Consider the following 7,247-nt stretch of genomic DNA (forward strand, 5'->3'; position numbering starts at 1 on the left):
CAGGTCTTTTGTGTCCCTGGTAAGATTTATTCCCAAGTATTTTATTTTTGGGGTAGCTATGCCTCAGAAGGAAGATGGGGCAATCTACTTCTGTAGTGATACTGACTTGGAAACCCAAGGAGGGGTTGCTATGAGTCGGGTCCAACTCAAGGGCACATAAGAACAACAACAACATGGTAAATGGAATTGATTTCCTTCTTTTTCAGCAGTCTGTTTTCTGGTGTAGAGGAATCCAACTGATTTTTGGATGTTAATCTTGTATCCTACCACTACACTAAATCTCTCAATTAGTTCCAGTAGATTTTGACTGAGTCTTTTGGGTTTTCTAGGTATAGGATCATATCATCAGCAAATAGGGATAGTTTGGCTTCTTCCTTACCAATTTGAATGCCTTTGGTTTCTATTTCTTGCCTTATTGCCCTGATTAGGACTTCCAATACAATGTTGAATAGAAGTGGGGACAGAGGACATCTTTTTCTGGTTCCTGTTTGCAAGGGGAATGGTTATAGTCTCTCTCCACTGAGAATAATGGTAGCTGTTGGTTTTGCATATATCTCTTTTATTATGTTGAGGATTATCCCTTCTATCCTTATTTTGCTGAGAGTTTTGATCAGGAATGGGTGTTGGATTTTATCAAATGCTTTTTCTGCATCAATTGATGTGATCATGTGGTTCTTTTTCTTTGTTTCATTTATGTAGTGGATGATGTTGATTGTTTTTCTAATGTTGAACCATCCTTGCATACCTGATATGAACCCCACTTGATCATAATGAATTATTTTTTATATGCTTTTGGAATCTATTGGTTAGTATTTTGTTGAAGATTTTTTGCATCTATATTCATGACAGATAGTGATCTATAGTTTTGCTTTTGGGCAATGTCTTTGCCTGGTTTTGGTATCAAGGTTATGCCTGCTTCATAAAATGAATTTGGGAGGATTCTATCCTTTTCTATGTTCTGGAATAGTTCTGGAATAGGATTGGTGTCAGTTCTTCTCTGAACATTCAGTAGAATTCTCTGGTGCACCTGTCTGGGTAGGACTTTTTTTTTTTTTTGGTGGTATAGCGTAGTGCCTAAGGTACTTGACTGCTAACCAGAAGGCTGGCAGTTAAACTCACCAACCACGCCTTGGAAGGAAGGTTGGGCAATCTACTTCTGTAGTGATGCCACCTTGGAAACCCAAGGAGAGGTCACTATGAGTAAAGGTCCAACTGGATGGCACATAACAACAACAATTTTTTTTATGACTTACTCAGTATCTTCTTTTGTTATGGGTCTGTTCAACTTTTCCACCTCAGTCTGTGTAAGTAGTGTGTTTCTACAAATCTGTCCATTTCTTCTAGACTTTCAAATTTGTTGGAGTACAGTTCTTTATAGTATTCTGATATTATCTTTTTTATTTCAGTTGGTTCTGTTGCAATGTCACCTAATTCATTTCTTATTCATGTTATTTGTATTCTCTCCATCTTTTCCTGTGTTATACTTGCCAGTGGCTTGTCAATTTTATTAATCTTTTCAAAAAAACAAATCCCAGTTTTTTTGATTTTTTCTTTTGTCTTTCTATTTTCTGTTTCATTTATTTCTGCTTGAATCTTCAATCTTTCTTCTGGTGACAGTAGGCTTTTCTTGCTGTTCTTTTTCTAATTGTTGGAAATGTTGGCTTAAGGTGTTGATTTTGGCTCTGTCTTCTTTTTTGATGTGTGCATTTATTGCTATAAATTAGCCTCTGAATACTGCTTTTGCTGTGTCCCAAATATTTTGGTATGTTGTGTTTCCATTCTAGTTTGATTTAAGGAATTTTTAAATGTCATTTTTCATTTCTTTTATTACTCAGTTGTTCTTAAGAAGAATGCTATTCAGTTTCCATGTGTTTGCTCTTTTTCCATTGATCTTCCTATTGTTGATTTCTAATTTGATAGCATTGTGATCTGAGAAGATGTTTTGCAGTATTTCAGTGTTTTTAAATTTATTAAGGCTTGCTTTATAGCCTAACATATAGTCTATCCTGGAAAATGTTCCATGTGCACTGGAAAAGAATGTATATTGTGCTGTTGTTGGGTGAAGTGCTCTGTAGATGTCTATAAGGTCAATTTGGTGGATTGTATTGTTTTGTTCTTCTGCGTCTTTGTTGAGTTTCTTTCCATTTGCTCTATCTTTCATTGAAAGTGGTGTACTAAAATCTCCCTCTATGACTGTGGAGCCATCTATTTGTCTTTTCAATTCTGTTAAAGTCTGATTTATGTATTTTGGGGCTCCTTCATTATGTCCATAGATATTTATTATGGCTGGGTCTTCTTGTTCAATTTATCTTTTAATCATTATATAACATCCTTCCTTGTCTCTTATGGTGGTTTTTGTCTTAAAGTCAATTTTATCAGAATTTAATATTGCCACTCCTGCTGTGTTTTGGTTGCCATTTGCTTGATATAGCTTTTTTCAACCTTTGATTTTTCAGTCTATTTTTGTCTTTGTCTCTAAGGCGTGTCTCTTGTAGACAGCATATTGACGGGTTATGTTTTCTTATCCAGTCTGCAAGTCTGTCTCTTAAGTGGTGCAGTTAATCCATTGACATTCAGTGTAATTATCACCAAGTATGAATTTGTTGCTATTATTTTGTTATGTGTTTTTCAGTGGTGTTCCTGGTTTTATTGTTCCATATAAGTTTCTGTGCTGAGCTTATTTAGTTTATGAATCGTGTCATCATTTCCTTTGCTGCTGCTGTTTTAGTATTTGCTAAATATCTGTGCTTGTCCTTTTTATTGTGATGTGAAGGTTCATCATTTTCTTTGAGGTTACCTGTTATTGTTGTTGTTGTTATGTGCCGTTGAGTCAAACCCGACTCACAGCAACCCCTCCTTGGGTTTCTGAGGCAGTATCACTACAGAAGTAGGATTGCCCAAACTTACCTAGTGATTTATAATTTTCTCCCCAAGTTTAGAACAGTCCATTCTAACTCTCTTGACTTCCTAACCATTAAGAAGTTCTGTAACTACACTATTTTTCCCCTCTTTTTGGTTTGTAGTTGTCCTCATTTGCCAACTGATGTCTCTGGTTCCCTATTTACAATCTTGTAAGCTTATTTTGCTTTGGATACTTCCATAACTGGGTTGGTTTCTGGGTTATGTTATCATGTGAATCAATGGTTGGTTATTGTTTGCTTTTATTGGTTCTCTGTTCAAAGGACTCCCTTTAGCGTCTCTAGTAAGATTGGTTTAGTTTCAACAAATTCTCCTAATTTCTGCTTATCTACAAATCTCCTAATTTCACCATCATGTTTGAGGGACAGTTTTGTCAGGTATATAATTCTTGGAATTTTTTCTCTTTTAGGGTTTTATATATACCATCCCATTGCCTTCTCACCTGCATGGTTTCTACTGAGAAATCAGAGCTTACTCTTATCAGTTTCCCTTTGTAGGTAATGTTTTGTTTTTGTCATGCTGCTTTCAGGATTCTACCTTTGTCTTTGTTTTTGGTGAGTTTGATGATGATATGTCTTGGTGATTTTCTTTTGGGGTCTATCCTGTTTGGAGTTCTTTGGACTTCCTGAATGGATATATTCTCATCTTTCATCATATCAGGGAAGTTCTCTTCCAACAAATCTTGGACAATTTTCTCAGTGGTTTCTTTTTCTCTTCCTGTTCTGGAATTCTGATTACACATAGGTTACTACTTTTGATGGTATCCCACTTGAATCTTAGGCTTTCTTCATTTTGTTTTGATCTTTTTTCTGTTTGATCCCTTTTCAAAGACATATTCAGGTATTTGTCTTCAATCTCATTAATTCTGTCTTTCATGGATTTGATTCTACTCTTTTGCCCTTTCAATGTGTTATCTATGTCTGAAAATTTAGTATTAATCTTCTGGATTTCTACCTGTGGATTTTGTATTATTTCTAATTTTTCATTTATTTTGTCATTTTGTTCTTGTATTTTCTTCTGAAACTGTTCTAGGGTTTTGTCTGTATTTTTCTTAATTTTGTCTGTGTTTTCCTTGATCTCTCTCTCAGTCCATTGAAGACACCTAAATATAACTCTTTTGAATTCCTTATCAGGGAGTTCCGTTGCTGTTTCTTCCTCAGGGGTGTGTTCTCGGTCTGTATCCTTGGCCCTTGTTTCTACAGCTTTATGTTGCTTCTTTGTTTGGGCTGTAATGGTCTGTTGCCTCTGAGACATTGTTTCTTTGTTGTATTTATATTTAATTGGTGATTATATGTTGGAGTAATTCACCCACAACTTTCATTTTCATTTTTTTTTTTTTGGATGCATCTGAGTAAGCAGGGTATGGTGCTCCTCTATTCACTAGTTGGCAGTGCTTACGCACTCACCACCTGTCTCTTGATTGGTGTGATAGAGGATGAGAGTGGCTGCACAGATCTCTAACTGTTTGTGAAGAGCAGGTAAGGGTGAATCAGGATCTTATTGGTGGTTGTGTATCATTGGCCAGTTGGTGCAGAAGGAAGTGGTGGCTCTCACTCAGTAAGTGGAACTCCAGGAAGTGCAGGTGTGGTTGGGTCATGCGGGCTGTCTCCCACTCAGTTAGACAAAAACAATTGTAAAAACATCATAAAAAGTAAAAGAGGACAAAAAACACACACTGCATAAACACACAGAAACAATCATCAAAAAGGGGGAGTTGAAGAGGGAAGGCAATAAATGAGAGAAGATATTTAAAGAAATACTTTAAAAAGAAATATGAATAGAAAAAGGGAAAGAAAGGGGAAAAATGCAATATCTGGGGAGGGGAGAATAAGAGAAAAGAGGTTGAGTAGGAGAATAATGAAAAAAAAATGGGAAAAATGCAAAAAGAAAAACAAGGAATGGGGAGAACCACAAGAAAGAAAAAAATGGGAACCAGGAAAAGGGAAGAGGGAAAAAGTGGAAAACTAGAACCTGGGAAGGGAAGAAGAAAGAATAATAATAAAAAAGATGATGATGATGATACTACTAATAATAATTTTTAAACAGACAGAAACAAATAACCTAAAAAAAGAAAAAATCTGGGTGGGGCGGGGCAGGGCACCCAGGCTCTGTCAGAGTACACAGACTCGGATGGAATTTCTCCTGGCCCAGAAGGTGGGTGGGAGTGAGGGATGGCCACACATTCATTCACCAAGAGGTTGTGGGTTATGAGAGTTACACAAGGGGAATATTGCACCTTTCCAGTCCTCAGTGTCCGGTATGTCCTTGCGGCCCCCAGCAAGTGGCACCTATTCTTAGGTCCTTGGAATCTGAGTTTATGCTGTTACTTTATCTATCTGAATTGCCTGTAAATATTAAAAATGGCTGCACCCTCCAGACAGCCAAAAGTCCACAGCTCTGCCAGTCTCCCACTTGGCTGTTTCCCCTTTTATTCACCATCCACCAGTGCAGTCCTCCGTGAAGCCCTTGGCTAGCAAGGCCAATTTGCAGGTTCATTTGTAGGCCCTAACACTACTTGGCAATATCCAAGCTATCTGTGCCCTCAGGATTGCTGACAGTCCACAGCTCCATGTGTCTCCTTTTGCATTGTTTTTGTGCAGGTTCTTCTACTAGTTGGAGTTCAGTCCACTTCTGTATCCTTCCTTTCAAAGCTCAAGGTTCCAGGATTATATTCTGTATTTGTGTTAATTGGTTCCTCTTTTTTTTTGTTGAAGAGGGTCTGCGTGGTTTGCCTATTCTGCCATCTTACCGGAATTCCAGGTCATTTGATTTCTTGACTGTTGCTTCCTTGGGTGTTGATTGTGGATCCAAGTAAAATGAAATCCTTGACAACCTCAGTCTTTTCTCCACTTATCATGATGTTGCTTATTAGTCCAGTTGTGAGGATTTTCATTTTATTTCTGTTGAGGTATAACCCATACTGAACATTATAGTCTTTGACCTTCATCAGTAAGTGCCTGAAGTCCTCTTCACTTTCAGCAAGCAAGGTTGTGTCATCTCCATATTGCAGGTTGTTCATGAGTTTTCCTTAAGTGCTGCATTCTTCTTCATATACTCCAGCTTCTCAGATTATCTGCTCAGCATACAGATTGAATAAGTATGGTGAAGGGATACATCTCTGACACATATCTTTCTTGATTTTAAACCATGCAGTATCTCTTTGTTCTGTTTGAATGACTGCCTCTTTGTTCTATGTACAGGTTCCTCATGAGCACAATTAAGTATTCTGGAATTCTCATTCTTTGCAATGTTATCCATAATTTGTTATGATCCACTCATTAAAGTGCCTTTGCATAGTCAATAAAACACAGGTAAATATCTTTCTGGTATTCTTTGCTTTCAGCCAAGATACATCTGAAATCAGCAATGATATCCCTTATCCCTGTCCTCGTCTGAAACTGGCTTGAATTTCTAGCAATTCCTTGTTGATGTACTGATACAACTCTTTTTGGAATTATTTTCTGTAAAATTTTACTTTCATGTGATATTAATAATATTCAATAATTTCTGCATTCTGTTGGATCATTTTTCTTTGGAATGGGAACAAATACCAACTCCTTCTAGTTGACTGGCCAGATAGTTTCTTTCAAATTTCTTGGCATAAATGAGGGAGTGCCTCCAGCATTGCAGCTATTTGTTGAAACATCTCAATGAGTATTTCATCAATTTCTGGAGCCTTGTTTATTGCCAATTCCTTCGGTGAAGTTTGGAGTTCTTTCTTCAATACCTTCAGTTCTCGATCATATGCTACTTCTTTGACCAATTCATTTTGGTACAGTGACTCTGTATATTCTTTTCATCTTCTTTTGATGTTTCCTGCATTGTTCAATATTTTTCCCATAAATCCTTCAATATTGCAGCTCAAGGCTGGAATGTTTTTCTTCAATTCTTTCAACTTGGGAAAAGCCAAGCATGTTCTTCCCTTTTGATTTTCTAACTCCAGGTCTTTGCTCATTTCATTATGATACTTTATTTTGTCTTCTCAAGCTGCCCTTTAAAATCTTCTGTTTAGCTCTTTTATTTCATCATTTCTTCCATTCACTTTAGCTATTTTCCATTCAAGAGATAGTTTCAGAATCTCTTCTGGCATCCATTTTGGTCTTTTCTCCTTTTCTTGTTTTTTAATGACCTTTTGCTTTCTTCATGTATGATGTTCTTGATGTCATTCCATAACTCATCTGGTTTTTGGTCGTTGGTGTTCAGTGTGTCAAATCTATTCTTGAGATAATCTCTAAATTCAAGTGGTATATACTCAAATGCATATACTCAAATGCAGGAACTCTGGTAGCATAGTGGCTAAAGCACTTGAGTGCTAACCAGAAGGCTGG

This window comes from Orycteropus afer, unplaced genomic scaffold (assembly GCF_000298275.1).
Source record: "Orycteropus afer afer isolate SDZICR_OR568_19922 unplaced genomic scaffold, OryAfe1.0 scaffold00045, whole genome shotgun sequence".
NCBI lineage: Eukaryota > Metazoa > Chordata > Mammalia > Tubulidentata > Orycteropodidae > Orycteropus > Orycteropus afer.